At 43.0% G+C, this 14328-nt stretch overlaps 1 pseudogene; it reads right to left on the minus strand.

Annotated features, from left to right (window-relative positions):
- LOC141084972 (uncharacterized) overlaps positions 1 to 14328 on the minus strand; it is a 42887-nt pseudogene that overhangs the window by 21175 nt on the left and 7384 nt on the right.

Here is a 14328-nt window from a genome sequence, read left to right on the forward strand (position 1 = left end):
CAAGATGGGAATGTCCAGCCATCATACCGCTCAGGAAGGAGACGAGTTCTGTGTCCTAGACATGAAAATGCTATGGTCCAACATGTGCATATCAACCCAAGGACAAAAGCAAAAGACCTTGTGAATATGATGGTGGAAGCTGGTAAGATTGTGTCAATGTCCACAGTGAAACAAGTACTGTATCAACTTGGGCTAAAAGGCCACTCTGCCAGGAAGAAGCCAATACTCCAAAAGAGACAAAGAAGTTGTGGTCACTGGGGAACGCTAGGAGATCGGTCCCAAAGGGCTCAGTGTTTGGAGGAGATCCACCGCAGCTCCAGCCATGCACCTCCAAGGGAGGACTTGAGCAATGTAAAGAAAAACACACGGTCAGAGGAGCACTAGGAACACCAAGACAAAGATATTTTGCTTCCGTCCACAACGCGTTTCAACAGTAGCACCGTCATCATCAGGTGGCAGTTTCTTTACATTACTCCAAAAGAAACATAAAAAAGTCTGATTAATGTTTGCAAATACACACAGGAACAAATACCTTAATGTTTGGAGACATGTCCTGTTGTCTGATGAAACTAATATTGAACTTTTTGGGCATAATGTCTATCGCTACGTTTGGAGGAAAAAGGGAGAAACTTGGAAGCCTAAGAACACCATGCCAATTGTGAAACATGGGGGTAGCAACATCATTTTGTGGGGTTGTTTTGCTGCAGGAGGGACTGGTTCACTTGACAAAATAGATGGCATCATGAGAAAAGAAGATTGTGTGGCAATACTGAAGCAACATCTCACGACATCAGCCAGGAAGTTAAAGCTTGGGCAGAAATGCGTCTTCCCAATGGACAATGGCCAGAAGAATACTGCCAAAATGGAAACAAAGTTACTTAAGGATAACAAAGTCAATGTTTTGGAGTGGCCATCACAAAGCCTTGATCTCAATCCTATTGAAAATTTATGGGCAAAGTTGAAAAGGCCTGTGCGAGCAAGGCGGCCTACAAACCTCGATCAGTTACACCAGTTTTGTCAAGAGAAATAGGTCCAAATTTCAACCAACTATAGTGAGAAGCTTGTGGAAGGAGATCCCAAATGTGTGAAACAAGTCATTCAGTTTAAGGGCAACGGTACCAAATACTAATGAAATGTATGGAAATTTTTGACTTTGCAGTAAGCAACAAAAATGACTTAAAACATTCTCTCTCTCATTACTCTTGAATCTGGCAAATATTTATAATTATGGTAATCCTAATTGACCTAAACGTGAAAGGTTTATTCTGATTTCATGTCAGATATTGAGAAAAACATTCCAGCCTGGTGCGGTTGGTGTGGTGATTCTCAGTGGTGTGGGGGCTCTGGCAACATTTTGTAAAAGCCAGGAGCCCCTGCACTTCTAGTGCCTCAATGATGTGGCCTATGGGACAATGGCCAATGGTGGCGGTGCATGCGCAGAATGAGATTTTCTTCAAGATCTCTTCTCCTGAGATCTCGGGACCAGATCTAATTGCTGAAATCTCAATCTGCCTATGTGCCGCCTTTGGCAGCCATTTTCTCAAAGGCCACAGCATCAAGGCAATACTTCACAAAATGTCGATGCCGAGATCTCAATCTGTGCCTTGGTAATCAATCTGGCCTCCTGCAAAATGGCCGCCGGAGGCGGCGCATGCGCTGATTGAGATCTTGTCTCCAAGATCTCATCTCTCGGGATCTCGAGACGAGATCTCGTTGTCGAGATCTCAATCTGCGCATGCGCTGCCTCCAGCTGCCATTTTCCCGATGGCCACAGCATTGAGGCAATACTTCACAAACTGTTGTCAAGCACCACAAAACCTGCAGCAATAGACTGTGATCCGGGCTGTGGGGGCTCCCAGCTTTCATAAAATGTCGCCGGAGCTCCCGCACCACCAAGCACCACCAAACCTGTGCACCAGTCTGTGTCATATCATCACTAGACCACCAAACACCCCCTGTGACTCCGCTCCACCAGCGCTGTTGATCCCCCCCTGGTAAGCTGAATTCAGGACTGTAAAATGGACTCCCAATTGACGCATTCATTTTTCCCCCCATTTTCCTTCTGAAAATTTGGGGTGCGTCTTATGGTCCAGTGCATCTTATAGTCCGAAAAATACTGTATCTATCTATTATCTATCGTTATCTAGCTATCTAATATCTGTTATCTATTATCTAGCTATCTATCTATCTATCTACCTATTTATCCTTTTTTCTTTCTTTCTTTTTTTTCTTTCCCTCTCTTTTCCTACGCCCTTTCTGTGGGATAAATAGGGAATCACAAGGTTGATACTTATTTTCTAGACATTTATTAATATTGCAGTGTATTCTCCACTACTTTGCATACAGTATATACAGTCAGCGAGGTTCCTACAGGGAACAAGTTTTCAATAGTCATCTTACCCAGATACTTCTCTATATATGGAGATGTTGACCTGATTTTTTGCTAATGATGGACTTTGTTCTAAAAGGTATTCACCAGGTTAACCCTAGGTGGCCCTCACTGTCTGTCCCATTGACATTTGGTTGCCATTTTTCTAATCCTTGTAGACAATTCTTCTTCAGTGAATTCCGACTTCAGTGTACTAATTTCTCCAATGTGAGCACATTTATGTATGTACATAGTTGTTAAGTTATTCTGTAATACATTATACCAAATACAAGACTTTTTTTATATTGTCCATTGTTTTAATGTTCACCTGTCATTTTAGGTGAGTGTTCAAAATAAGCTGCCATCTATGTGTCCATGAAGAAAAACACTATTTCTGACCATTATATGACTTATATCCTGGATTTCGCAAAGTAGCTCTTAAGGGTGGAACAAGAGGTTCTTAAGTGGAGAAAGAAGCAGATTAGGCTTTGTATGCATGTTAAGAAAGCATTATATTTTTTAAATACTAGTAATATACAAATTTGCAATAATACTATTTTTAATACTTTTAGGAGTCAGTAGTTTTGCACCAATATTAGTCACGTGGCTGTCGTAAACTTGGAGAATAGGGCGGCAGTAAAGACAAGCAATAGTAAACTCCTGTGGGCGCTGCCACTTTCATTCGAGCATGAAAAGTTGGATCTTACTCGGGTGGTATTTAATTTCATGCTTATTTCTTTATCTTTGATGACTTCACACATGTCTGTCGTGGTGCAGCCTCGCATGGTAGAAATATGGTTGTGCCCCGCTATGGAGAAAGAATGGAAAAAGCTTCAGCGTGTGTCCTTTTATTTCCTGAAATGTGCATCTTCTAACATTATACAAAGCAAAACCTGATCCTAATGACATAAAAAGGCAAAGTATCAATAATTATAGATATCTCTGCAGAACTGACCTGTAGCAGACATATAGCGCGAAATACATCTTGTCTCCTCTGCTTTACAATTCACATAGGCATTACAATCACAGTTTTTAGTGTTGGAAGCGTAGCACGATTTACACCTAATCCCATTGCCCTTGACTTTACCTTCTTTAGAGAAAGCTTTATCTGGTGGAACTTGTAGTAAAAGAAAACAAAAAATGGGTAACATTTTATCATCAGCTTTTCATATTAAAATAATTCAAAACAAGTTGCAATTCATATGTTGATCACTAGATGTCAGTAAAGTTCATACTCCAAAATTGAGCTTTGCTTTACAGCCTATAGCAAAACTTACTGTTATTTTCTCCTTATCACTAATAAGCAAAGTCATGATTCTATTCTATGACTAATCCTACTGTGGGCATATTAAGACACAATAATACATTATTTTGGAGCAGCCAGACGGCTCTTTTAGTCCTCACCAGAACTGTAACAATTCTATAGATTTTGCATCATATAAAGCATGCATTTTACATAATGACATCTCGTCTATGACTTACTGGTGGGGCTAATAGGAGTGCACTTGTTATTGCTGCAGCAGGTTGCATTAATCCTCAGGATACCTTTGTCAAACCGAACAAATCCAATCTTTTGTTGAGAGCAGTTACCGCAGAATCTCATAAAGAGAGAAATTTCCCTTGCACCTTGTAAAACATTAAAAAAAAAATTGATTTAAAGAAAAGAATCTTACATGTACTGTATATAAAAATTAGCTGTTTGTTTTGCAACAATCATAGAACTATAAACATTTAGCCAGTAACCCATATGATAGATGCACTACGAGGAAGAATGTATTGAAACAAAAGCCTTAATTATTGAAATCATGTATTTCATTCAGTTCCTTTGGCACCCCCCTCCCCACTCAGGTTTATAAAATCTGGCAAACCCAAATGGTAAGTCCAAACGGTAAGTCCAAACACAATATCAATATCTGTGCTATTGTTCGGGTTTGGCAGCACGAACAAAGTTTGCTGAAAAGCTGTAATCAAAAAGCTTTGCTGCTGTGGACACTTCCGACTCAATTGTAAGGAGGTGGCAGGTCCCCTCAGTTCTCTCCTTCTCTGTGTGGCCACATGTATACAAATGTATTATGTATGTGCTGTCTTTGTTATGCCTTGTATTCCTGTGGTCCCACCGTCTTCGCCGGAGCCGTCCTGCCAGTCCTCTCCATTGTCATCTTCAGCAACGATGGCCCCTGTGCTTCCCCAGGTAATCCTCATTCCAGATAACACCCATGGCAGGTGTGTGGAGGAACCCCATGTATCTATGGTCACGGAGGACCAGTGGATCCATGAGATCATTTGGGAGAAGAGGCAGTGGGAGCGCCAGATCGTCCGTGAGCTGCAGCGCCTTGGCGGATATCTAAACTGAAGCAATGGCTATGATTTCCTGCAGGAGCTGGAGACCGGGGCCAAAGTTTATATTAATGCTGGGTCCCTCATATTTCCTGGTCCTCTCCGAGAAGGGGACTACCTGGATTTCATTAAAGAGCAAGGCCCCTGAGGGCCCTACGCAGTAGCCATAAAGATGGCCTCCGACTGGGAGACCAGCCCACCGCAGGGGACCCCATGTGTGGAGCGGCCGGATGCCGCGGCTGCAGTTGCTCCAGCTGCACAGGAGAGAGTGGTGCCTCAGGGCAATGAGGCGACCACCGATGTAATCACGGAGCCAGAAAGCTCCAGGAGCTGCAGGACCATCACTGGAGGGAGTGGTCCTCATCTAATGTTTATGTAGTGGTACAGGGGCCAAATGCGGCCCACTAAGCAAGTTAATGGCCATGGATATACTGAGCGGCCCTTTTAAGACAGGATATCGGTGCCTGTTGCACCCAGGACAAGGGACTGTTCTGCATCCCTGGCACTTGAGGATACTGGCATCTGATGTGGCCAACAGATGACGTTCACGTTTAATGGTTTTCTCCTCCTCCAAGTTTGTTTTGCACCCGTTGATGCCACCCTTACTGGATCACAGGACCAGAACCCCATGGGGTGGATGGGTGTGGCTGCTGGACTGCATGACCCTGAACAGTGTTCCCGCTTTGACCCTTGGACGATCCCCATGTTAAAAATGTAGCCCACAACCATTAAGTGTCCCATGGTCCGCTGAAAGGAAGGAGGGGGAAGCTGCCAGGCCTGAGTAAGGCCCACCAGTGTTAAAGGGCCAACCGGCTCTTGTGGACTATGAACTGTTTTTCTATGGACCCATCTACAGAGAGACTGGGACTCTTAAGTCATGTGCACGTTTTACAAAAGTTGCCATGGCGGGGGACAGCTATGTTTAAGGAATGAGGAGTGTATGGAGGTGGTAGGTCCCCTCTGTTGCGCCCTCTCCTTCTCTGTGCGGCCAACCCGTGCACCTTATACAAATGTATTATGTATGTACTGTATTTGTTATGCCTTGTATTGTATTGTGGATGCTCCCCTTTAAGGGCTGTGTATAGTTAGGGATAGTGATCAATTAATTCGGGGGGGCTGGACCAGCAGCAGCAGAAAGGCGGGATGAAGCTGCTGTCTCCCGTCAGTAGCCCGGACACATTGGCCCATGGCAGACGTGTAATATGGACGGGATATTGCCAGACTCCCGGAGGGGAGAAATCTGTTGCCCCAGAACCAAGGACTCTAGGATTATAGGAACCCAATACAGGCCCCAAGACTCTGGAAGGGCCCCCCACTGAAGGGGCTATGAGCGCCCAGATTCCATCAAGTGGGCTACTGTGAATCTTCAGCTGCTGCAGCTGCTGTGGGTGTGGCTAAGGAGAGTGTTAGGGAGAGAACAGGAAGCCATTGTTGTACTCTTTTCTTTCTATTCCATCCCTGTTCATTATAAAGTTATTCTCTGCTGGACAACAGTTGCCATCTTGGACTCTAATACACCTGGACTACCATGGCCGGAGAGAGGGAAAGGTAAACTGTGGGAATAGCTGTGTCGGTCCGGTCTATTTATGTACAAGGGGCCGGGGGTGCTCGCTGACCATTGGCTCAGTGGACTCTGTCTGTGGACTGTGTAAGTAACTTGGCCATAATTACCCCCCTCCGGTCGCCCTTGTCACACAATGACAGCCATGACAAATATTGGCTCCTCCTGCAGCTATCAGTGAGACCAGGCATGTGCTGATGAGAGTGATACTCTCATCAACAGACACCTGTGACCGGTGGTAACGTTTTTACCGCCGGTCAAAGCTGCTGACTTACATGCTGTCATCTGTGTGGCAGAACTCTTATCGGCGTTAACAAACTTATTGCCAATCACAGCTGGCGTTTCACATAGATGACAATGTATAAAACACCAGATGTTTTGTACCCCCAGTTCATTTCAATGGGGTCTGTGTTAGGGTTTGAGTTTGGGTACGGTTCTGGTATCCAAACCAAACTTTTTTTTAAATGTTTGGCTGAACCCGACAAATACGAACATCCACAGGTCCGCGAGTCACTAATTTTCATCCATGATAAAAGTTTCTTCTATTAATTTAATTTTTCATGTTGTTGTATCTACTGTAATTAGACTTCAGATCCGCAGCCTTATATCCTTACCTTCAGGAAGTCAGAGCTCACTGATTAGTACAAACCTTGGTAATGTCTGTTTTTTCTTTCCTTTCCTTTTTTAAATGTTTCCTGTGCCTTTTTAATGATCTCCAGATCTTAAACCACTTAATTTATAAAGGAGACTTTGCAAGAGAAATGCCAGGTGTATGGAATACACAACATACACATGAACGTCATTGACACAACATAAAAATATACACTATAAATACCACAAATCATATATACTCGTGTATAAGCCATGTTTTTAAGCACATATTTTTTATGCTAAAAATTAATTAACTCATGCTGAAAACAATGGACTCGTGTATAAGCTGAGTGGCTAAGCTTATACACGAGACAAATGTCCCAGAAAGTCAGGGGGGAAGGGGAGCGACGGATCAGTAGGTCACAAAGGTGGGAGCCGGTGGCTGTGGCTAAACCCTGTGCCACTGCTAAAGAGAAATGAATATTCATTTCTCTGTAATAGCACACAGTGACAACTGCAGCCTCGGCATCCAGCACACATCCTACTTACCATCCCTGCACGCCATCACTGCATCTCGTTCGTTTTGGCGCCAGCAGCTCTTCTGGGAGAGCGATCACGTTGCCCTGCTCATTAAGGTAATGAATATTCATGCCTCTCCACTTTTATAGGCATAGAGTGAATATTCATTAGTTACCTTAATGAGTGGGGCCACATAATCGCTCTGCTGGAAGGACTTCTGGCGCCGGAACAAACGATATGCAGCGAGCGCGCACAGGCAAGGTAAGTAGGATGTTTTTTTTTTATATAGGAACCATGCATACAAGGACAGGGACGGGGGGAGCCATGCAAACAATGATAGGGACAGGGAAGCCATGCATACCAGTATAGGGATGTGGGGACAATGCACACCCAGCTTATACTCAAGTCAATACGTTTTCCCAGTTTTTCGTGGCAAAATTAGGTGCCTCAGCTTATACTCGGATCGACTTATACTCGAGTATATACGGTACATATATACACAACATGCCTATATACACTATAAATGCAACATACATATAATAATAATCTTTATTTATATAGCGCCAACATATTCCACAGTGCTTTACAGTTTAAAAATTTCAAACACAACAGTCATAGGTAAAAACATTAACAATACAATAATTAAAGCAAAATAAGACGAAAATAAGGTGACCCTGCTCGTGAGAGCTGACAATCTACAAGGAGGTGGGGGGGGATACAAAGTACAGTTGTGTATTTACAATGATGGTCCAGCCATCTTGAGGGAGTGGGGGATAGATAGAGATAGTGACTGGGCTACACACACACACTTCCACATAAAATGACTTTGATTAGGGAACGTGATAGGCTGCTCTGAACACATGTGTTTTGAGGGAGCGCCTAAAACTGTGCAAGTTGTGGATGGTCCTAATTTCTTGGGGTAGAGCATTCCAGAGGATTGGAGCAGCGTGGGAGAAGTCTTGGAGTCGGGGGCGGGAGGCACAGATTAGTGCAGAGGTTAGTCGAAAGTCGTTTTCAGAGCTCAGCGATCGGCTAGACTGATAGACAGAAATTATGGAGGAGATGTAAGGGGGTGCAGCACTGTGGAGAGCTTTGTGGGTGAGAACAAGTACTTTAAATTGGATCCTGAATGAAAGGGCAGCCAGTGTAATGACTGACGAAAAGCGGACACATCTGAGTACCGATTAGCCAGATGAATGACCCTGGCTGCTGCATTACGGAGGAACTGGAGAGGGAAAAGTCGAGTGAGAGGGAAGCCAATTAATAGAGCATTACAGTAGTCCAGGCGGGAGTAGATCAAGGCAAAAGTGAGGCTTCTTATTGTTTTCATGATGAGAAAAGGGCGGATTCTAGAGATGTTCTTGAGGTGTAAACAGCAAGAGCGGGCAAGAGGTTGTATATGGGAGGTGAAGGAGAGACTGGTGTAAAACGTAACACCCAGACAGTGTGCCTGCTGCCGGGGTGTTATTATGGTGCCACCCACAGAGAGGGAAGTGTCAGAGTTGGGGAGGTTAGTAGACAGTGGGAGCGGAAGAAGTTCAGTTTGGGAGAGGTTGAGTTTCAGATAGAGAGCGGACATGATGTTGAAGACTGTGAACAGACAGTCACTGGCGTTCTGTAGTACAGCAAGGGTAATGTCAGGGGATGACGTGTATAGTGTTTCATCAGCATAAAGATGGTACTGAAAGCCAAATCTGCTGATGTTCTGTCCAATTGGAGCCATTTAGAGAGAGAAGAGAAGGGGGCAAAGGAATGAGCCCTGAGGTACCCCAACAGTCAGAGGAAGAGGAGATGAAGTGGAGTCAGCGAACAAAACACTGAAGGAGCGGTCAGAAAGATAGGAAGAGAACCAGGAGAGGGTAGTGTCATTAATGCCCAGTGACTGGAGCCTAGAGAGTAAAAGATGGTGGTCAACAGTTTTGAAAACTGCAGAAAGGTCGAGAAGAATGAACAAAGAGTGGTCACCATTACATTTTGCTGTCAGAAGCTCATTGGTCATTTTGATGAGTGCAGTTTCTGTCGAATGTAGGGGGCGAAGGTGAATGAGTGGAGAGGTAACGGGTAAGACGGGAGTAGACAAGGTGCTCAAAGAGTTTAGAAGTGAAGGGGAGATTGGAGACTGGTTTGTAGTTGTTTGTGCAGGATAGGTCAAGGGCAGGTTTATTTAATAATGGAGTAATGCTAGAGTGTTTGATGGAGGATGGGAAAATGCCAGAGGAGAGGGAGAGATTTAAGATTGTAGTTATAATACTCTTTATTTTTATATTGCGCTAACATATTCCGCTGCGCTTTACAGTTTTGCATACCTTATTATCACTGTCCCTGATGGGGCTCACAATCTAAATTCCCTATCAGTATGTCTTTGGAGTGTTTTAACTCAGGAAGAGTTCAGAAATCAATATTTTGTGGAATGACCATGCGTCTTGACATGCTTGCCACCGATCTTTCATACTGCTTCTGGCGCAAAAATTTAAGCAGTTCTTGTTTGTTTGATGGCTTGTGACTATCCTGCATCCTCTTGATTACATTTCAGAGGTTTTCAATGGGGTTCTGGTTTGGCGAATGGGCTGCCCATGACAACGTTTTGATGTGGTGGTCTCTTAATTTTTGCCAGAGCTGTATAAACTGTATATGTACAGTCATAGCCAGAAGTATTGGCAACCATGAAATAGTTTCAGAAAATATTGCATTTTTCTCAAAAAATATTTGCAATTACACATGCTTTGTTATTCACAAGTTTGTTTGTGTGTTTTGGAACAACACAAAAAAACAGAAATAAAGGCAAATTGGACATAATTTCACACAAAACCCCCAACATGGGTAGGATAAAATTGTTGGCACCTTCAACTTATTATTTGGTTGCACCCTTTTGGAATAAATAACTGCAATCAATCACCTCCCATATCCATCAACAATCTTCTTCCTCCTCTAAGCTGGAATTTTGGACCACTCTTCTTTTGCAAACTGACCAAGGTCTTTCATATATGAAGGTGCCTTCTCCCAACAACAGTTTTCAGATCTCTCCACAGGTGATCAATGGGATTTAGATCTGGAATCATTGCTGCCACTTAATTCTCCAGTGTTTTGCTTCCATCCATTTCTGGCGTCTTCTTGAAGTATGTTTGAGGTTATTGTCCTGTTGGAAAACCCATGACCTTGGACATAAACCCAGTTTCTGGCACTGGGCACAACATTGTGACCCAAAATCCTTTTGTAATCTTCAGATTTTATGATGCCTTGCACACAGTCAAGGCCCCCAGTGAAAGAGGCAGCAAAACAGCCCCAAAACATCTTTGAGCTTCCACCATATTTGACTGTAGATACAGTGTTCTTTTCTTTGCAGGCCTCATTCCAACAATTTCAAGGGTGCCAACACTTTTGGCCACAACTTTATATCTAATTTTTTCAGCAAGTGACAGGTCTTATGTCACCCCTTAGGCTATGTGCATACAGTGCATATTTTATGCATTTTTGAGGTGGTTTTTAAGTGCAGAAATTGGCCAAAAATGCTCTGGAATGCTTATGCACACTAAACCAATGACAATCATAAAGTGTTGTGCACATGATCAGTAAATTTCCTTTGAGTATTAGCAGTTAGTTTTTTTCTGCAGCATGTTAATTCTTTGTGCATTTCTGCAGCGTTTTTCACCCATTGACTTCAATTGAATCTGTTAAATCCACAGTAAAAATTCAGTTATAAAAATGTTTGCAGATTTGCTGCGGATTTACTGAGTTTTTGTTTGTGTTTTTACGTACTTCCTATGGTGTTTCCCACGCTGTCATCTGTGTGACAGCGCAAGAAACACCGGTGCGATTTTCTTATCTGTGGTAATGCTACTGCTGGTAAGATCATCGGTCAGAGAGCTGCACAGTCATGCTGTCAGATGTCAGCATGACCACGCAGCTGTGACTGTGACCCACAGCAGTGACCTGCAGTAAAAAGCTTACCGCAGGTCAGCAGGCATAGGCTGATTAGACTACTGCTCCTATCAGGCTACGTCTGCTGATAACAGTTTAACAAAAGGAAACTAATTATATACATATTAAAATAAAAATAAAAAACACATTATACTCACCTTACACCAAATCCCGATTCCCTCGTCTCCTAGAAAAAAATTAAAGCAAAAAAATATACTCTCCTAATGCCCAATCCCAAATGCCCATGTCTCCTAGAAAAAAATAAACCACCATATACTCACCTGTCCTCTGTAGTCCAAGTAATCCGGAGTGTCCCACAGCGTTCGCATATGTAGACAGTCACATCAGGAGATGTGACTGCACTACCCGGCCATTGGCGATACACTGACAGGAGGTAATCGCTCCCGCAGTGTATCACTGGGCTGCCATGAGAGAGTTCACTGGAGTTCATCAGCTGATCAGCTCCAGTGCTCTCTCTTACAGCACCGCTGTGTGAGAACTTTATCACAGCAGCTCAGTGCTATACACAGCGGGAGTGATTATCTCCTGTCAGTGTTTTACCGGCTGTCTTTGAGCGCAGTCACATTAGTGACTGCTCTCAAAGTCATCAAGATCATTGTGGAACATTATGCATTACACAGTGGGGAAGATAAGTATTTGATCCCTTGCTGATTTGTAAGTTTACCCACTGACAAAGACAAGAACAGTCTATAATTTTAAAGGTAGGTTAATTTTAACATTGAGAGATAGATTATCAAAAATAAAATCCAGAAAATCACATTGTATGAATAATATCAATTTATTTGCATTTTGCAGTGCAAAATAAGTATTTGATCCCGCAAACAAGACTTAATACTTGGTGGCAAAACCCTTGTTGGCAAGCACAGCAGTCAGACTTTTTTGCAATTGATGATGAGGTGTGCGCACATGTCAGGAGGAATTTTGGTCCACTCCTCTTTGCAGATCATCTCTAAATCATTAAGATTTCAAGGCTGTCGCTTGGCAACTCAGAGCTTCAACTCCTATAAGTTTTCTATTAGATTAAGGTCTGGAGACTGGCTAGGCTAGTCCACCATGACATTAGGGTGCTTCTTTTTGAGCCACTCCTTTGCTGCCTTGGCTATATGTTTTGGGTCATTGTCTTGCTGGAAGACCCAACCACGACCCATTTTTAATGTCCTGTCGGAGGGAAGGACGTTGTCACTCAGGATTTTATGGTACATGGCTATATCCATTCTCCCATTGATGTGGTGAAGTAGTCCTGTGCCTTTATTAGAAAAACACCCCCAAAACACAATGTTTCCACCTCCATGTTTGACAGTGAGGATGGTGTTCTTTGGGTCATAGGCAGCATTTCTCTTACTCCAAACACGGCAAGTTGAGTTAATGCCAAAGACCTCAATTTTTGTCACATCTGACCACAGCATCTTTTTACAATCATTCATAGAACTATCCAGGTGTTCATTGACAAACTTCAGATGGGCCTGCACATGTGCCTTCGTGAGCAGGGGGACCTTGCGGGCACTGCAGGACTTTAAAGCTTTACGGCGTAATGTGTTTACAATGGTTTTCTTGGTGAATGTGACTGCCTTGAGGTCATTAACAAGTTCCCCTGTGTAGTTTTAGGCTGATCTCTCACCTTCCTCATGATCAAGGCTACCCTATGAGGTGAGATTTTGCATGGTGCCCCAGATTGCTGTCGATTGACAGTCATTTTGTATTTCTTCTATTTTCTTATTATTGCACCAACAGTTGTCTCCTTCTTACCCAGTGGCCAGTGGATTAGGCATTCGTTGAGTATAGTTAATAAAAGTTCATTAAAGGTGTCTGTGTCATTATTTCAAATAAAGGATTTTTTTCTGGGTGTGTGTTTTTTATACGATATAACTACAGAGTTAGCAATGGGGGCATCTTATTGATGCCTCTCCATTACCAACCTGTGTGCTTGATGTCACCTGACAATACAAAGGTGACATCAACCCCACAAATATGAACCCCACTTGTCAATGTTACAGGGCAAGTAGGAAGAGCACGGCTAAGCACCAGATTTGGCGAATCTTATAGATGTGCCTTTTTTGGGGTGGCTGAGAGGTGATGTTTTTAGAGAGGGACAATATCCATGTCAGTACGCAGTTGTCTGCCTAGCCTTTGCTGGTTAGATTTTATAGAAGGATCCTATGTCATTTTTTTCTGGGATCACCCTGTAAACTAGCCAGTAAAGGATAAGCAATCAGCTGTGAGCTGATATTAATTGCCTGGGAACCTTTATGGCTATTGGGTCCTTTCCAGAATTTTTATCATCAGCCTTCAGGAATCAGCTTTTCCTTTGCTGGTTATTAAAATTACGCGGGAGCCCAAGCAATTTTTTCTTTGAAATTAACAGTTGCTCTTTGGTTACAGCCTATGTATGTTCATTCTCTTAACAATCCTACATAGGCTGGTGACAATGTGTGTGTGTAGGTTTGTTTTTTATATATCTTTATTGAGCTAAAAAAAACTTAATTGCTGTACAATAGCACATGCAAAAACTCAGCAAAAAATGCATACAAAAACAAGGCAAAAAATTTGCCGCAGTGTTATTCATGCTAATAGATGCACAAATATTGCAGAAATTTCTGCAGGCAAATACTCCATGTGCGCACATAGCCTTAATAACCATCGGTATGAGTTTTTACCGTTGTCAATAGTAGGTCATTTTTTGCAGGGAGGTTATCTCTGTGCCTTGGTTGGTGACTTATTACCAAGCATAGAGGAAGGCATTCTGCAGGTGAACAACTGGCTACGTCGATGGTGCCGTCAGCAACGATTTGGATTTCTGGATCACGGAGTGAACTACTTATACGATGGACTACTTGCTAGAGATGGGGTGCACCTTACGAAGACTGGAAAGCATGTATTTGGAAGTCGCCTTGCTACACTTGTAAGGAGAGCTTTAAACTAGAACAACATGGGAAGGGAAGCAAAAGACCAGAAAAAGCCATACACCTGACAAATGCTATTGAGAACTCTGCTATTAGAAGTGGAAAGGAAGAAC

The sequence above is a fragment of the Dendrobates tinctorius genome, unplaced genomic scaffold, assembly GCF_039654945.1.
Source record: "Dendrobates tinctorius isolate UK_male_01 unplaced genomic scaffold, ASM3965494v1 ptg000028l, whole genome shotgun sequence".
NCBI lineage: Eukaryota > Metazoa > Chordata > Amphibia > Anura > Dendrobatidae > Dendrobates > Dendrobates tinctorius.